General features: G+C 39.0%; 1 long non-coding RNA gene across 1 annotated transcript in view; it reads left to right on the top strand.

Moving 5' to 3' along the window:
• Nucleotides 1-6,208: 6,208 nt before the first annotated feature.
• LOC131278805 (uncharacterized) overlaps nt 6,209-17,537 on the top strand; it is a 35,895-nt gene continuing 24,566 nt past the window's right edge. The window contains exons 1-2 of the long non-coding RNA XR_009186237.1: nt 6,209-6,296; nt 7,382-7,497. This is a non-coding gene — a long non-coding RNA (uncharacterized lncRNA). The remainder of the gene's footprint in view (nt 6,297-7,381; nt 7,498-17,537) is intronic.

The raw sequence follows: 17,537 nt of genomic DNA, 5'->3' as shown, positions 1-17,537 counted from the left end.
AGTCATGGGGAAATCCTATTCCTTCACTCCACAGTTCCTCTACTTGCTCCAACTGGGAAAAGACATCTGATTTGCAGACCTGAATACCCACCGAAACCAGATGATTGGTGATCTCTGCTGTGACATCTCTGAACACCTTTCCCTGGGACTGGTCCAGGAGAGCCTATTCTTCTTGGGGGAAGTCTATAGCTACATCTTTAAAGGCCACAGACTCCATAGGTTGCATTGGCAGTTGTCAGCTGAGAGCTATATTTTTCTGCATTTCTTTTACAACCAGAAAACCAGTAGTCAGCCAAACTGTGGAAGGCAGGCCATGGGGGTGATTGGTGAGCACAGGCAGCTTGAGACACTTGTTGGTGGCCTGAGAGGGAGATCTAGTTTTCTGTTGTGGTGGTGGTGGTTTTGCTTTTTCTCCTTATTTTGTTTATTTCTCTTTCTTTCATTTCCCCCTCTTTCTTTATTTTTCTTTCTTTCCACCTTCTCTTGTTTGGTCTTTATTTCATTCCTCTCTTCTCATCATTCTGATCTTTTATATTTTTCCTCTTACTTTTATTTCCACCTTTTAAATTTTTATTCCGTTTTTTTCGAGTGTGATTTTTCACTGTTATTAGTCTGGCTCTTTTATTCTTCTTCCATCCTTTCTTTTATTCTCCTTTTTCTCTTCCTCTTTCTTTCCCTTTTAGTGAACTTAATATTTCTTTGGTGGATGTCACATGACTTGTCCCAGAGTCACCAATGCTCCCCTGAGCCACTGTCTTTAAGTAGCAGTAATATTTTCCTATAAGATGACTGCACCTGAATTATGCATATCTGTAAGGGGGAAAGTTGTTGATTTATTTAGAGCAAGTCTAGAATAGTGATTTTTACATCTTTTAAGTGATAAAGATATGTATAAAATTACTCGGAGATGATTACTTAAAATACTGTTTGGAACAGTTGTTTTTGAACTTCTTTTAGTGGAAGAACTTTGTTGAAAAAATTATGGGAGCCTGGAGGGATCCTGGAGCCCTGCCTTCTGTGTCCTTTGCTTTTCGCTCCCTCACTCCACCACACTCGTCTCCACCACCACAGCAGCTCTTGAGGTAGCAGTTCACACCTCTCTTCTCCCTGTTTCCCTGCAACCCTCTCTCCAGACACACATACTGAGAATGGTTAATAAACTACAAAATGAAATTTCCTATTTGTAACTTTACTATTGGTTATCTTTATAGTCAGAAAAATCAACAATAGTAATTCTTAGAAAAAGCATAGTCTGAAAAAACAATTCTTAAAAGGTATAAATAGTGCTGTATAATTTGTAATAGTCCAACATGCTTACACTGGCACTTGGCCACAGGAAAATAGATTTCAGAGGAGGGAACTCCTCTCTTCATAGGACTACAGGAAAGACAGCAAGAGCCATTCAGTATTGGGCACTTGGTCTTCTTTCCTGCCCTTTATTCTAGGCTAATACACGACTCAGTGAATGGGGTATGACAGAACCTTCAGGAGAGTTTGAAGAGTCTCAGCCTGTAGTTAAGAATTAGCCTAGACAAGGTGCTCAGCAGGTCATTTCAACTTATTTATCTTGGCATCTAGTACCTGCTTAAAGTCCATTATGAAGAAGTGGTCTTTGCCAGTATCTGCTAAAGTTTTGAGATAGGCTATAAATAGTACCCCAACTGGATTTACAATAGTTATCATTTGAAAATAAGAATTCATTGGTTCTTCCACTATGTCACCCTAACTTCTGAAGGAAAATGTCATGCTTCTTTTGCCTGGGCAACACAAACACTTGTGTTTTCTTCCTCTTATGATCAAATGGGATCACTTTGCATCAGGTTAGACCACTTTTTCTCTCTCCTGAGTTATGTATCCAGAAACTAGCTCTGCTTTTAGTTTTCTCCCTTCTCAGGGTTAATGCCCTGATTTTCAGCACTCTGGCACCTTCCCCAGGAGTTGGAAGGAAACCTTGAACTTTATCTTTTACAGCCCTTCTCTCAGGGACCGTATAAGACTTCTGAGACTTCCCAGAGTTATTGATGTGGCTGTGTGGACTGATCAGTGATGATACACATTTTCATGAAATTAATTAATCGAACATTTCTTGAGTATTTCCAATGTGCTAGTCACTGAAGAAACAGCAACAATTCTACCCTTAAATGCTTAGATTCTGATTTGTCTGAGAGGAAGCTCCGCTCTGCTGAAGCGGTAGGGAAGGATGAGCCCAGGAGGAGGTCGGCAAGGCTGTCTGCTAAACCTGCTCCTATGAAAGCAGACGTGAAGCCAAAAATGACAGTGGGAAAGGATAAACCTTCAGACTGAAAAGTGCAACCCTCAAAGGGAAAAGGGAAGCAAAGGGAAAACAAGCTGACGTGGTAACCAAGAAACTCAACAGGATTTACTTACAGAAAATGGAGAAACTAAAAATGAGGAGAGTCCAGCCTCTGATGAAGCAGGAGAGAAAGAAGCCAGGTCTGGTTAAATATTGTATACCATGTCTTCTCAGTGGTCCATTTCTCCTTTCTTGTATAACCCAGAGGAATATTTTTATCAGCTTTTTTTTTTTTACATTTTTAAAATTAATGCTAATAGATTGTAAAGAATGTTACATTAAAAAACATAAGCGGTTCCCATATAACCCACTCTCCACTCCCCACCCCACCATTTTTGTAAATTGTATTTTTTTGAAAATATATACATTACCAAAAAAAGTTATTTTATAAATGCAATGTTTTTAGTAGCTCTAGAAGAAACAGTGTTAAGAAGATTGGGATCCCACTTCATCCCATTTTTTAAAGTGTAAATGCTTTTTTTTTTTTTAAGGGGGAAGTCATTTGCTGGTTGTTTATTTCTTGGTACAACCAGAAAATAGTGGATATTGATAGTCTTTGACTATCTTGGATGTCAACTTTTTTTTTTCATTGTAAAAAATATATACACATTTCTGGTATATTAGATGTCAACACTCCATGGCAGGGGGAAGCGGACTTGCCCAGTGGATAGGGCATCCATCTACCACATGGGAGGTCCATGGTTCAAACCCTGGGCCTCCTTGACCCATGTGGAGCTGGTCCATGTGCAGTGCTGATGCACGCAAGGAGTGCCCTGCCACGTCCTTGCATAGAAGAGCCCCCCACACAAGGAGTGCTCCCCATAAGGAGAGCTGCCCAGTGCAAAAGAAAGTTCAGCCTGCCTAGGAATGGTGCTGCACACACACGGAGAGCTGACACACAAGATGACGCAAGAAAAAGAAATACAGATTCCCGTGCTGCTGACAACAACAGAAGCGGACAAAGAACATGCAGCAAATAGACACAGAGAACAGACAACTAGGGCGGGGTGGGGGAAAGGGGAGAGAAATAAATATAAATATTAAAACAAACAAACAAACAAACAAAAACACTCCATGGCGTAGGGGTTGGCAATTTTTGTACCTTGTAATGCATATTAACTGGTGATTTGAAATCACAGTCATGCATTGAATATGGTTGAACATTGTTATTAATCAGGGTTCTCTAGGGAAACAGAATCAACAAGAGATATCTGTCAATTGTATGTTATTTTATGAGTCTGTATTATGCAGCTGTGGGGATGCACAAATCCAGGTTTTGCAGGCAGGCTGCAACCAGGGGCTCCGATGAAAGTCCAATGAAGTTTCTTGATAAGTTCTGGGAGATGTTGGTTGTCCAAAGATGAGCTGGGAAATTATCACGCAATGCTGAAATCACTTCCTCTTTTTTTTTTTTTTTTTTTTAAATTTTTTTATTTTTTATTGACTTTGTAATAATATTACATTAAAAATATATATGTGAGGTCCCATTCAACCCCACCCCCCACCCCCCCTCTCCCCCCCCCAACAACACTCGTTCCCATCATCATGACATATCCATTGGATTTGGTAAGTACATCTTTGGGCACCTCTGCACCTCATATAAATTGGTTCACATCATGGCCCATACTCTCCTCTATTCCATCAAGTGGGCCCTGTGAGGATTTACAATGTCCGGTGATTACCTCTGAAGCACCATCCAGGGCAGCTCCATGTCCCGAAGACGCCTCCACCTCTCATCTCTTCCTGCCTTTCCCCATACCCTTTGTCCACTATGTCCACTTTTCCCAATCCAATGCCACCTCTTCTATGTGGACATTGGATTGGTTGTGTCCTTTGCACCTCTATGTCAAGAGGAGGCTCAGATTCCACCTGGATGGTGGATGCAATCCTCCCATTTTCAGTTGTAATCACTCTAGGTTCCATGGTGTGGTGGTTGTCCTTCTTCAACTCCATCTTAGCTGAGTGTGGTAAGTCCAATAAATCAGATTGTAGGTGCTGGAGTCTGTTGAGGCTCAGGATCTGGCTATCACATTGTCAGTCCAGAGATTCAAATCCCCTAAATATATCTTAAACCCCAACATTAACTGCACCTCCAGCACATTAGCATGAAAGTCTTATGAAGGGAGATCCCATCTGAGTCCAGATTCATCACACATAAACACCATTTCCAAAGAGGGGCCATCTGCCCTGGTAGTTAACCCCATCGGCCATGACCATAACTCCCATGGGTCTCTTTAGCCCTCAAAGGAACCAATATCTGGGGGTTGTATCTGCTTTATCTGTCTCTCTGACTCTGCTCAGTTGTGCATGAGGGCAAACCTTCTGCCAGCCTCCAGACTCTTTTTTAGAAACTCGTAGCCATATAAACTCATTTCTCCTTTCCATTCCCCCCTTACTTTAGGTCAAACAGCATTTTAAAGTCATGGTATTTTATGTAGACATGGATATTCTGCTGATCCGCATTGAACCTTCCGTATAAGGTCATTTTCCAGTTGCATCATCAGTTGGTAGTTGATAGTGGTCCCTCGTTGCCAGGGAGGCTCATCCCCGGGTGTCATGTCCCACGCTGGGGGGAAGGCATTGCATTTACATGCTGAGTTTGGCTTCACTTCCTCTTTTAAGGCATTCAACTGATTGGGTTAAGTGTCACTCACTGCTGATTGCAATCTCCCTGATTGATGTAATTATAATGAGCTCTCTATGATTTACCACTGCAGTAAAGTCAATGGTGACTAAAGTCCATAAATGCCCTTGTATTACAGTTAGCCCAGTGCTTGCTTGACCAAACAACTGGGTACAATTACCTGGCTGAGTTGACACAGTAGCCATCACAAACATTTTAAATTACTTCTATTCCCCTGTTTTTTAGTAGAATTCTTTCTTGAAACCATCCCTTGTCTGAACTGTGTGTACTCTATAACATCCTTGGTCATGGCCATCCAGTTTTTCTAATAACTGTGTTATGTGCTGTGAAAGATTGGAAATGTGTGTTGTGTGTATGATATTGAATTGTGAATTAGTGGGATATAAAGATGGAACAGCTTATCAGCACTTGAAGATGTAGGTACTAGATAGCCTCTTAAGGAAAACTTACATTCAAATTTTAAGCTGGAAAGTAACTGGAATAACTTTAGAAAAACAACTACATGGCTTTTTAGGTTTTTGGTATTTATATTTAGAATTGTGTTCAGATTGTTCATAAATGTCTGTGTACTGAACTTCAAAATGACTGATAAACCTCAATTATGAAAAGAAAAAAACCCCACAGAACAGTGTTTAACCATAAGTTAAACCATGGACTACAGTTAATGGTATAATTATAAACATGTGTGTTCATCATTTGTAACAAAGGTACCACACCAGTGCAAGTTGTTAATAATAGGCTGGTATATGGGAATCCTGTATTTGATGCACAATTGTTCTAAAACCCTCAACTTCTCTAATTAAAAAAATAACCAAAAATCCCCACAGAGATTAGAGGGGAAACACTAATGGCTGCTTACCTAGCCAAACTTGGGAGGAGGTGGGCACTGTATTTCCTGAAAAGTTTTCTTTTGCTTTATAATAAATGAAATAATGATAGTAAGGGTGGGCAGGAGAGGGAACAGGGATTTATATAATTTATTTTTTAAACTTTATGGACTGACTCGGCACTCAGTGTACATTTGTTGATGGTGACTTGTATAAACTGTTACTTAGGCATTATGCTATGTCTAATTTACTGCAGTAGTTGCAATTTAAAATTGAATTAAATATTAATCATCTTAACGTTGGTATTCTTTTATCTAGTTGTACTATGATATACTAGATAACATGTAAGAGAAGAGAAATTCATCCAGTTGATGGACTTTTGTTTTTCTATAGGATTATCTCTGATTCATTACCTAACAAGTCCCAGAAATGGGCATGTGTTTCTAATCAAAACTGTTTGTCCTGGAAGCACTGCTGACTTTGGTGGAAGATTTGAAATTGGTGACTCTTGGTATGAATTAATATGAGTTTCAGTCTATTTATTTGTTTGCTAGAGAGACCTTATCTATGTGTGTGTGTGTGTGTATGTGTGTGTACAAAGAAGATAAGTTGTTTGGGTACAGGGCCATTCACATGTTTATTTCATGTGGGCCATTTATTTAAACCCTGGTACTTGTGTTAAGGGTTTCACTAATTATCAAGGACTGTCTTAAAATTAATTTTCAGACAAAATTTTTAGAGAAAATTGACTTTAGTTGTCTTTAGTTAAAAATATACCAAGTAGTTGGATGGCAGATCCTCTGGTCCTTAGTGGTTCTTCATTAACAAGGAGGTACTTCAATTCTCAGGTATGTGTACAGGGAAAGCTCTTCATTGCCAGTCACCATAGTTCTTCTTTTTGAAAAAGAGATGCCTTTTCTCCTTGTCAAAGTAGAATTAAAAAAAAGTTTACAAATAATATGTCATTTCACTAAGTGTAGGACTCTTAGTCAACAGTAAGCAATGAGTGGACCAAAGTACAATTTCCCTACGTTATTAAATAATCCTTGGGAGGGCCAGTTAAACATTATCCTTATGTGGCATTAAAAGGAGGTGCCACCTACATTTTTGCCTTAAGGAAAAATTTTAAATATTTTTCTTAATATTGTAAATCTCAGAGTTTTTAAAAATGAATCTGTTTAAAACAGTAATTTTTGGTTTCAGGTTACAGTAATCCCATTTCATTTGTAGGTAGCCAGACAAAAAATACTCCAAGCTTTAACAAATGACAGCAATGTAACATGACCTTGCAGTCCAATTATGGCAAATATTAGAGGAAAAAATGCTTTTTTACATGATAATATTTATTGATTGAATCAAGGTGACCACATTTCTTGAGGACAGGCTCTATAGTTAATTCTTATTTATTATTTCCATATTGAATCCCCAGCATCTAATTCAGTGTAGATGTGCTATTTAAGGAATTAAGTATCCACTGAATGACACTGACTGAATAAATGAGTAATGTGTCAGAGCTGTGGAAACACCAGTTGTCTTATAGAAAATCCTTGGCTTTGTGTTTGCCCAAGTGAAGGACTGTTGTGTTCTGGCCCCCAGGGTGCTGACTGGGCCTGCCTGCCTCAGGACACCAAGCTCCATATCTGCAGAAGGCTTTGCGCCACCTCATGCCGGCTATGGCGACATGTCTTTATCCAGGGTCCCAGCAGAGTCTGGTAGGTTCCCACACACTGTTCACTTGGGGAGGGTGTGGGGAGTGGGGGGTGGGGAGAAGAGCAGAGCTTTTCAGACTGAGATGTGCCATCTTGTTAACAGGACAGTTTGGGGTCCCTGGGTCCCCAAGTTAGGTGTTTCTAACAAGCCATCACACTGAAGAGTAACAGTGATTATTGTGTTTTTTGGTCTTTATTTTCCCAAAGAGCATGGGTTCTCTGATTATAAAAGTAATACATGTGCATTATAGAGGATTTGGAAGGTACAAATAAGCACAAAAGCACCCTGTAATTTGCCACAAGTCTCTTAGTATTTCCATATTTTTCTTAGATATGGCTTTAGGGGATATATTTTTCTAAGACTTTTGGTACGTAATACTAATGTGATTTCTTTAAATTAGATGCCAGCTGTCTTCCAACTGACCTGTATTGTCATTACCTTGCCTCAAACCTGAGTAGCTTGCCCTCGTTTTTCATGTCCTTCTATGTTTCCTTGTTCCTTCTGCGTTAGCCCTGTCCCTGTTCCCTCTCCTGCCCACCCTTACTGTCATCAGTGCTGCTCTCCTTCTCTAGAGGTTTAAAGCCACAGCCGTCTGCAGGACAGTCCTTTGCCAGGCTGCTTCTGGGTATGTCTGCTTACTCGCAGAGAGATCGGAAACAGCTTTCTTTCTCATTGTAATATTAATTACTCCATAGCAGATGCATTGTTTCCAGTTTTTTCTTCCCTATTATAGACATTACTATTCATACCATGTTAATATTTGTGACTTTTATTCTTTCATTGAATTGTTTCTTTAGGATAAATTCTCAAGAGTGGTACTCTTCAACTACGGGTGCAAATTTCACATTGCTTTTGCTCTCTGTTGCTATGTTATTTTCCAGAAGTGGTCAAACAATTTACCAGCGTTACTCTATTTACACTGCACCCACACGAGCTTTTGGTGTTATCATAGCAAGAAGAGACCTGATAATTTATTTGTGAAATGATGCCTTGAGCTTCTTTGATTTATATTTCTTTGATTACCACCCAGGATTATTTATCTCCTTTTGTTGTAGCTTAATTTTCTTTTTTATTTGCTTGATACTCTTTCTTTTTTGTAGTAATTGTGCATAAACAATTCTGTCAGTTAATAGTTGGTCTCTTCTGACCTATTCAAGAAACTGATGAAATGATAAATTTTACTAAAGTCATTTTAAGTATGATTTCCACTCAGAGTCTTCCCTATTTTACACAGACACTCTGTGCCTTTATTTTAGCTTCCAATAAAAAGGAAAAGGCAAGCACATAAAAAGATAGTTGAGGCACTCATTTAATACATTTCCTTTGTAAATTAATATTAAGTGGCCAAGCTAGGTGGATTGTCTTAAAAGAAATTACAATGAAAGTAGCAACATTTGTTATATTTTATGGGCAGAAATTTTGAGGTTCTAAATATATTTTATCTGTATTCAAAAAGTACTGCATCATGTTACGTTAATTTATAGTTCTGCTCTTCATTTCCACCTAGTGAATGGCCTCTTCGGGGAAAAGGAATGCTTTGCAAAATTGAAAGGTTAGACAGCTATAGATGGAGAGCCCCTGGTTACTTTAAGTGAATTAGTCTTTAGCCATAGACACAGTACTGAAATCACTAATTAAAAGCATTTACAGTAGTCATGGAATCCCCGCTGGAATGTGTATTCCCTTTTCGGGGCTCCTGTGAAGCTTTATTTATATGCCTATTCAAGTGCTTATTTGTTGTCTAATTCCATTTATTTTTATATTTCTCTAGTGGAGTGTTAGCTCCCTGAGAAAATAGGCCAGGTCTTTTTTCGTGTTCATTTAGGCAGGCTCAGTACTTGGTATGCTGTAGAAGGTTCATAAACATTTGTTGGGTTGAACATTTCCTCAGAGCCACTCTTGGTGGTGTAAGCAACCAGAGAACCAAAGTACTACTAAACAGAAGTTTCTACAGTACGTTGTCCTTTAAGAAACTACTAATTAAAAATCTTGGTTTATGGCATGGTTCCTAATACTAAACAGATGGAGTGTGAGCCCTTAGGAAAGAATGTTATTATCTTTAAGAACTGGCTGAGTTTCTTTAAGTCAAGGTGGGCTAGCCCAGCTTCTAACCGGCATTGTGGAGAGCAGCCCTGGATCATGAAGACGTTCACCTCTTCCTGGTGGGGCAGGCACTCTTCTTCCTAGTTATTAAAACCACCAAACCCCAGGGAATTACTTGCTTAAGTACTTTGTGTCCCTTAAGCCACACTCCCCTTAGGAGGCCAGACAGGGGTGCTTGAGCCTATCATTGTTTTCTGTAATCTAAAACCATCCCTTTTTGATAATAAAAAGGGTAGGATACATAGGAGCTGTGTTAATACTTACCAGTACAGCAAGATCACTGAGATGTTCCATTGGTAAAAGCCTGTGTGAAGGTCATCAGTTTTTTCCATCTTTCAGACTTCTTTAAAACTTAGCCACGATAACCTGAAATTGCTCTATCAGGTCCAATATTCTGAATTACATAGGACCTTATAGGACCTGAGCCAGTGATCAGGGTTTATGTTACTTATCCTCAATTTCTGAGTAACCTCGGAGAGCCTCACCCTTCCTAAGATGCCCAGAATACAGTTCTCATTCTATGCAATGACCTTGCCAAAACAGACCATATGGCTCTTTGTGCTGGCTCACCTTTGTCTCCCCCAGTCAACCCCATTTTTTCGGAAGAGATGTTTCTTTGTGTGCTTCCCACTCATGTGTTGAGAGAGGGCCACATTTATTATGTCTTGCACTTAGAAGACTCTCCAAGATCATGTCCACCTATCAGTAATCCAGAAGGGGCATTTAAGGAGTCACTGGGAAGTACTTTGGGTACTGTGCCTTGTATGGATAAAATAGTAGGCTACAGAGCTACTATTTTAAATGTGCAAGTAGTTAAATTGGCATACACATCTTTCATAGTAATAATGTTTTTCACTTCTAGTTCTATATTTGATCTAGTGCCATCCTGATTCTGGCCATTGGTCAAGGAGTCTCAATCCACCAGTAAGGATTTTAGGATACCCCACCAAAGACCATTTACTAAGCCTCAACTGACACAGCATGGCTCTCCAGTAGACAGTATCGAATTAGGCAATCTAGAATCACTCACCTCCCATGAAATCTCTTTGACCTGCCCATTCAGGAAACTCAAAGACTACATTTTGGGTTCTTCCCAAATTGCTAAAGTAATGAAGGTTGCCACCTTTCTGCCTACCATGGCTTCATTCATATTATCCCTGTCTTTCACTGTCAATTGGCATCCCTTTCAACCATATCCAGCTCCTTTGGACATTGCAGCCAGTACTTTCAGGATGTGCTCCACACACTGCCTCCACCAAGACCTGCTCCAGCACCTGAGTCAAGAAGAGAGATTGGACAACAGAGGAGTACATAGGGACACTATCTCAAATAGATTTTCTTTGGGGTGGGATCTTAACACTGGGAAAAGGAACATCCTGTTCTTATCCTGAGGCAGTACCATCTGTGAATTATAAGACCTGGAGGAACTTTCCCAGCCTAGATTATCAATGAATTTGGGAAAGTACCTTGCCCATTATACTCTACTAATCTAGAATCCATGATGAAAGGGTTCCCAACCATAGTGGAAGTTCTTTGTTTCCCAGGTATATTGGTCAGCTAAAGGGCTACTGATGCAAAATACCAGAAATCGCTTGATTTTTATAAAGGGTATTTATTTGGGATAGAAGCTTTCCATCACAAGGCCCTAAAAAGTCCACCTAAAGGTACTGTAAGAGGTACTTTCTCACCCAGAGTCTGTTGCCACATGTTGGAGCAGGATGGTGGGTGATGCCTGTGAGGGTTCTGTCTTACTCCTCCTCCCAAGGCTCCATGGTCTAGCTTCTTCCAGTCTCAGCCACAGACTGGGACAAGTCTTGGCTCTTTTCCAAGGTTTGTTTCTTTCCAGGCTCAGCTGCTCTGCTCTCTCCACAAGGCCAGCTGTAAACTGTCAGGGGAACAGCTTGACTCTCTTCCTGGGGCCTCTGCAATGTCTAATGGAGCCTTCACTCTTTCCTCATGTATCTGCTTCTTTGTGTGCTTACTTCCTGAACTCCAGGATCAAAACTCCAATTTTCTTCTCTGCCATGTCATTTTCTCTGTGACTACTACTCATGTACTACTGATGTGGCCCAGTCAAAGCCTTAATCATTATTAATCAAGTAAAAGTGAAACCTCTGACTGCAATCCAATCTAATATGCCCAGAGGAACAGACCAGTTCACAACATAATCCAATATATATTTTTGGAAATCATAAATATTATCAAACTGCTACACCAGGTTTGTCAAGACCTGGGAATAGTACTCATTTTACTAGAGAAACATAATAAAATGAACCACACAGTGACAATACAAAATTCCTTTTTTCTAGTTACCATTCTGGACTAGGCACTACATTCTGGGTTGGAAAAAGAGAAGCAGGTAAACATTTTTCCAAGGAGATTATAAAATATTGTAGACATTTATATATAGGTAATTATAATACAAATGGGAATCCTATTATAGTTGCATGAACTAAGTGCTATAGTAAGGTTATCTCAGCAGATCTAGAAAGGAAACTAAACAAGTTTAAATAAAGGAATAAAATTAAAATTTGTGTTTAATGTTAAAATTTTAGCTCTAGAATAATATGATCGAGGTAAACTGTACTTAAAATATATTCAGTGGGCAATTGGTGTATTCTCTTTTTTTTTTTTTCTTGACTGTCTTAGCTAGAGGTTTATCAATTTTGTTCATAATTTCAAAGAACCAGTTTTTGATTTTGTTGAAGTTCTTTATTTTCTTATTTTCAGTTTCACTGATGTCTGCTCTAATCCTTATTATTTTTTTCTGCTTTTTTGGTTTAATTTGATCTCTCTCTTTTTTTTTTTTTTTTTTGAGTTTCCTAAGGTGGAAGCTTATATAAACAACTTGAGATGCATCCAACGAATTTTGATAAGCTGTCTTTTCATTTTTCTGTAGTTCAAGATATTTTTAAAATTTCTTTTGAAACTTCTTCTCTGACCCATGTGTTATTTATGTTTTGTTTAAGCTCCAAATATTTTGGAATTTCCATCTATCTTTCTGTTATTGATTTCTAGTTTAATTCTGTTATGGATTGAAAGTTCTGTTCTTTTACATTTGTTGAGGGGTATCTTATAGCACAGTATGTGGTCTGTCTTGGTGAATGTTATGTGGGCTTGAGGAAAATGTATATTCTATTGCTGTTTGATGTTTCTATAGATGTCAATGAGATCCAGTTGATGGATGGTGCTCCTCAGTTCTAATATACCTTTACTGATTTTCTGCCTGATGAATCTGACAGTTACTCACAGAGGGATATTGATGTCTCCAAATATGAGTGGAGTTGTCTATGTCTCCTAGCAGTTCTATCAGTTTTTGTATCACATATTTTCGTGCCCTGTTGTTAGGGACATACATGTTAAGAATTGTTATTTTTTGGAACATTGACTCCTTTTTCGTTATGTTATTTCCCTATATATCCTTGATAATTTTTCTTGCTCTGAAATACGTTTTGTTTGAAATCAATACAGCTACTCCAGCTTTCTGTTGATTAGTGTTAGCATGGTATATCCTTCTCTATCTCTTTACTTTTATCTATCTTTGACTATGTATTTAAGGTGAGTTTATTAACAAAATATAGTTGGGTCTTATGTTTTAATCCACTCTACTAGTCTCTATTAACTGGTGTATTTAAGTCATTCACATTTAAAGTGATTATTTATATCATTCGATTAATATCTACCATATTTTAACTACTTTTTATTCATTGACATTGTGCTCTGTGTCTTCCAGTCTTTTTTTCCTTTTCTAATTTTAATCAAGCATTTTATACAATTCCATTGTCTCTCCATCTTAGAATTTCAATTATACATATTTTTTAAAAAATTTAATGGTTTCCCTAGAGGTTACAATATACATTTACAAGTAATCTGAGTACTGCTTCATGGGTAGTGCAGGTACCTTATATAACAGAATAATCCCAATTCTCCCCTTCCATTCCTTATAGCAGCCATCATATATTTAATTTATCCATAAACTGTAATCATTGTTGGTATTATAATTTTGAACAAACTTTTATTTGTTAGATCAGTTAAGCATAAGAGAAACAAAATATTTTACCTTCATTTATTTTTTCTTAGCACTCTTCCTTTCTTTTGTAGATCAGAGTTTCTGACCTTTATCATTTTCTTTCTCTCTGAAGTGCTTCTTTTAACATTTCCTGCAGGACAGGTCTGTTGGTAACAAATTTCCTTAATTTTTGTTTGTCTAGAAAGTTTACTTCTCCTTCACTTTTGAAGGATAGTTTGCTGAGTTCTATAATTCTAGGTTGTGTATGTGTGTTTTGTTTGTTTGTTTGTTTTACTTTCAATGCTTTTAGTATTTCACTCCAGTCTCTTCCTGCTTGTATTGTATCTGGAGAGAATCTGATGTAATTCTTACCCTTGTACCTCTATAGGAAGGTGCTTCTTTTTCTATGGCTTCTTTCAAGGTTTTCTTTTTTTCTCTGACTTACTTACATTTGAATAGATATGCCTAGGGGTGGGTTATTTTACATTTATCATGGTTGGTATTTTCTGAACTTCTCAGACCTGTGCTCTGTCATTAATTTTGGAAAACTCTCAGCCATTATTAATTCAAATAATTGTTTTGTTTCTTTTTTTCCTTCTGGTCAATACCTGCATACGTGCATGTTACACCATTTGTAGTAGTCCCACAGGTGTTAGATATTCTGTTCTACTTTTTCAGTTTTTATCTCTCTGCTTTTCAGTTTGGAAGTTTCTAGTTATGTATCTTCAAGCTTACTGTTTTTTTTCCCTCAGCTGTGTCTATTCTGATGGGCCTATCAAAGGCATTCTTTTTTTTTTTTTTTTTTTTTTTTAATTTTTTTATTTTTTATTGACTTTGTAATAATATTACATTAAAAATATATATGTGAGGTCCCATTCAACCCCACCCCCCCACCCCCCCTCTCCCCCCCCCCCCCCAACAACACTCGTTCCCATCATCATGACACATCCATTGGATTTGGTAAGTACATCTTTGGGCACCTCTGCACCTCATATACATTGGTTCACATCATGGCCCATACTCTCCTCTATTCCATCATGTAGGCCCTGTGAGGATTTACAATGTCCGGTGATTACCTCTGAAGCACCATCCAGGGCAGCTCCATGTCCCGAAGACGCCTCCACCTCTCATCTCTTCCTGCCTTTCCCCATACCCTTTGTCCATTATGTCCACTTTTCCCAATCCAATGCCACCTCTTCTATGTGGACACTGGATTGGTTGTGTCCATTGCACTCAAAGGCATTCTTCATTTATGTCACAGTGGTTTTGATTTCTAGTGTTTCTCTTTTATTCTTTTGTAGAGTTTCCATCTCTTTGCTTATGTTACCTGCCACTTTTTGCCTGCTGTCCACTTTTCCCATTAGAGCCCTTAACATACTAATCATAGTTATTTTAAATCTTGCCCTAATAATTCCCAAACTGCTCTCATATATCAGTCTGATATTTACCCTGTCTCTTCAAATTGTGTGTGTGTATTGTTTGTTTGTTTGTTTGTTTTTTTTGGCTTTATGCATGCCTTGTAGTTTTTTATTAAGAGCCAGGCATGATGTATCAGGTAAGAGGAACTGAGTTAAATAGGTGTGCTTAGTGTGAGGTTTTATGTTTATCTGGCCAGAGTTAAGCTGTATTTATTTTTTGCTGTAGCTGTTAATGGAGGCTAAAATTTCCTGTGGTGGTCTTGTTTTTATCTTCCCTGTTGTCTGTGGGTTTCCTGGTATACTACTTCTAAAATACAGTCTGAGTTTTGCCATTTCAACACTAATCCCCTATTTTCCAGGAACCCTACTGATGTGGTTGTCAGAGGTGAAGGAAGGGATAGCTCTACAGTGCTGTGACTAGGTCTCATTCTTTTAATGAGCTGCTGCTCCTACATGGTGACCATCCCAGGTGCTTTGCATCTTTTTTAAAAATCACCCCTTATTGGATAGTGGGGACTGGAATTGGGTATTTCCTCTTCCCCATGTCAAAAGCTAGACATGGAATTCAGTGTTCTTCGTTCACTGGGTTGGTTAGGTTCTGATAAAACTCAAGTAGGTTGGTTCTGGTAAACTAGCTTCTTTCGAGGGCAGCCCTTTGTAAAAGAGAGGAGAGCTCTCTGGGCTTTTTTTTTTGAAGATTTTTTTTCTATCCCCTGCCCTGCTGTTTTAGCTGTCTGTGTCCATTTGCTGTATGATCTTCTGTATTTGTTTCTCTTTTTGTCTTCCCTTCTTCCTCCTACTGGAAACAGAGGGGGTTTGTTATAGTTTGCCAAAAGGCTGTCTATGCAAAGTACCAGAAATCTCTTGGCTTTTATGATGGGGATTTATTGGGAGTAGAAATTTACAGTTCCAAGGCCATGAAATGCCAAATCAAGACATCAGCAGAGATGCTTTCTCACCAAAGTCAGTTGCTGGTGATACTGGCATTGTTGCCACATGGTGAAGCAAGATGGCTGCCCATCTCTACAGAAGTCTCTGCCTTCCCCTCCAGAATCCACCATCTCTTAGAGCTCAGCTGTGAGCAATCAAGCATAAGGCTTGTCTGTTTCTTTTTGGACCTCAGCTCTTTGAGCCTCTCAGGGGCTTCTGTTTTCCTGCAGTTCTCTCTCATGGCAGAGTCAAACATGGCAGCTCTCTTTTCCTGTGTCTGTCTCTCTGTGTCTCCTTTTATATCAGACCCAGCCAAAGGGTTAGACGCAACAAGAATCACACCCCGATGATGTACTCCAGTCAAATGGATCTCACATCCACAGGAATGGATTAGTTTAAAACAATCTTTTTTTTTTTTTGGATTCACACAATTCAAACTGTTATACTCCACCCTATGGATCCCAAAATATATATTCTTTCCATATGCAAAATACATTCACTACATCACAATATTTCAAAAGCCTTAAATCATTTCAGTGCAATGCTAAGTATAAAATTTCATAGAAATCAGTTATAGGTATGCAGTTTGTCTTGGGGAAATATTCCCCTCTGGCGGTAGACCAATGAAACTTACAAAGAAATTATCTGCTTCCAATATACAAAAGAGGGGCATATATAGGATAAACATTTGCTTTACCATAAGGAGAACTTGGAAGGGAAAAGGGTGTCACAGGTCCCAATAGTTCTGAAAACTTGCAGGGCATACTGCACTAGATTTCGAAGTCTGAGAGTCATCCTTAAGATAATGGTTTCTTCTCCTTGGGGCCTCATGGGAGCCCATCCTTTTCGTGGGTTTGCCCAAAGGCCATACTTTCAGCTCCATGTTCCTCAAGCATCTGGGTGGAAACCGAGCTACCGATGTTACCCACCAAGGATATTGGAGTGATGGTCACACTTTCCCCAATCTCTGGGGGACAGGCTCATTCCTCTTAGTACAGTGAAATGGCAGCAATATTCTCTCTAATCTTTGGCATATAGGCCCAACCCCCTCAGAGAAATGGAGTGTTGACCTCACTCTCCCCAAACATTGGGAAATATGCTCCACCCTCTGTAGCCTGGGGAGACCAAACTCTCCCTTAACAATGTGCTGGAACATCCGTCCTCTTCAAAGGCTGGGACAAACTCACCTTCTCTGTACACATGGGTGGGGTCTCTCTCTTGGCCCAAGGGAATATCTTAATTCCAGGCTTCAGCTTCCATGGTTTTCCTTTTGATGCTGTTTCTCCCTCAGTCTCTCCCTCCCCTGACTTTTAGTCCAGGCTGACAGTGGTTTTGTTCATACAGTTCTCACAGAAAGCTTGTTGGTTTAGATGAACCTCACAGGGGTCCAGACATCAGACAGTAGGACTTTCCACCACAGGTCCTTCCTGGATAACTGCGTTTCCAATCTTAACTTACAAGCTCCACGTTTAGTTAAATCCTCACATGGGGCACTATCATCTGGGGGCTTGTTTTCCAGAAGCTTAGAATTTCCCAAATCAGTCTTTGGTTTCTTTGTGCCCAGCAATTTAGTTCTCAGTTT

The sequence above is a fragment of the Dasypus novemcinctus genome, chromosome 6 (genome assembly GCF_030445035.2).
Source record: "Dasypus novemcinctus isolate mDasNov1 chromosome 6, mDasNov1.1.hap2, whole genome shotgun sequence".
NCBI lineage: Eukaryota > Metazoa > Chordata > Mammalia > Cingulata > Dasypodidae > Dasypus > Dasypus novemcinctus.
Note: the sequence above shows the minus strand (reverse complement) of the source record. Positions and strands in the feature narration are given on the sequence as shown.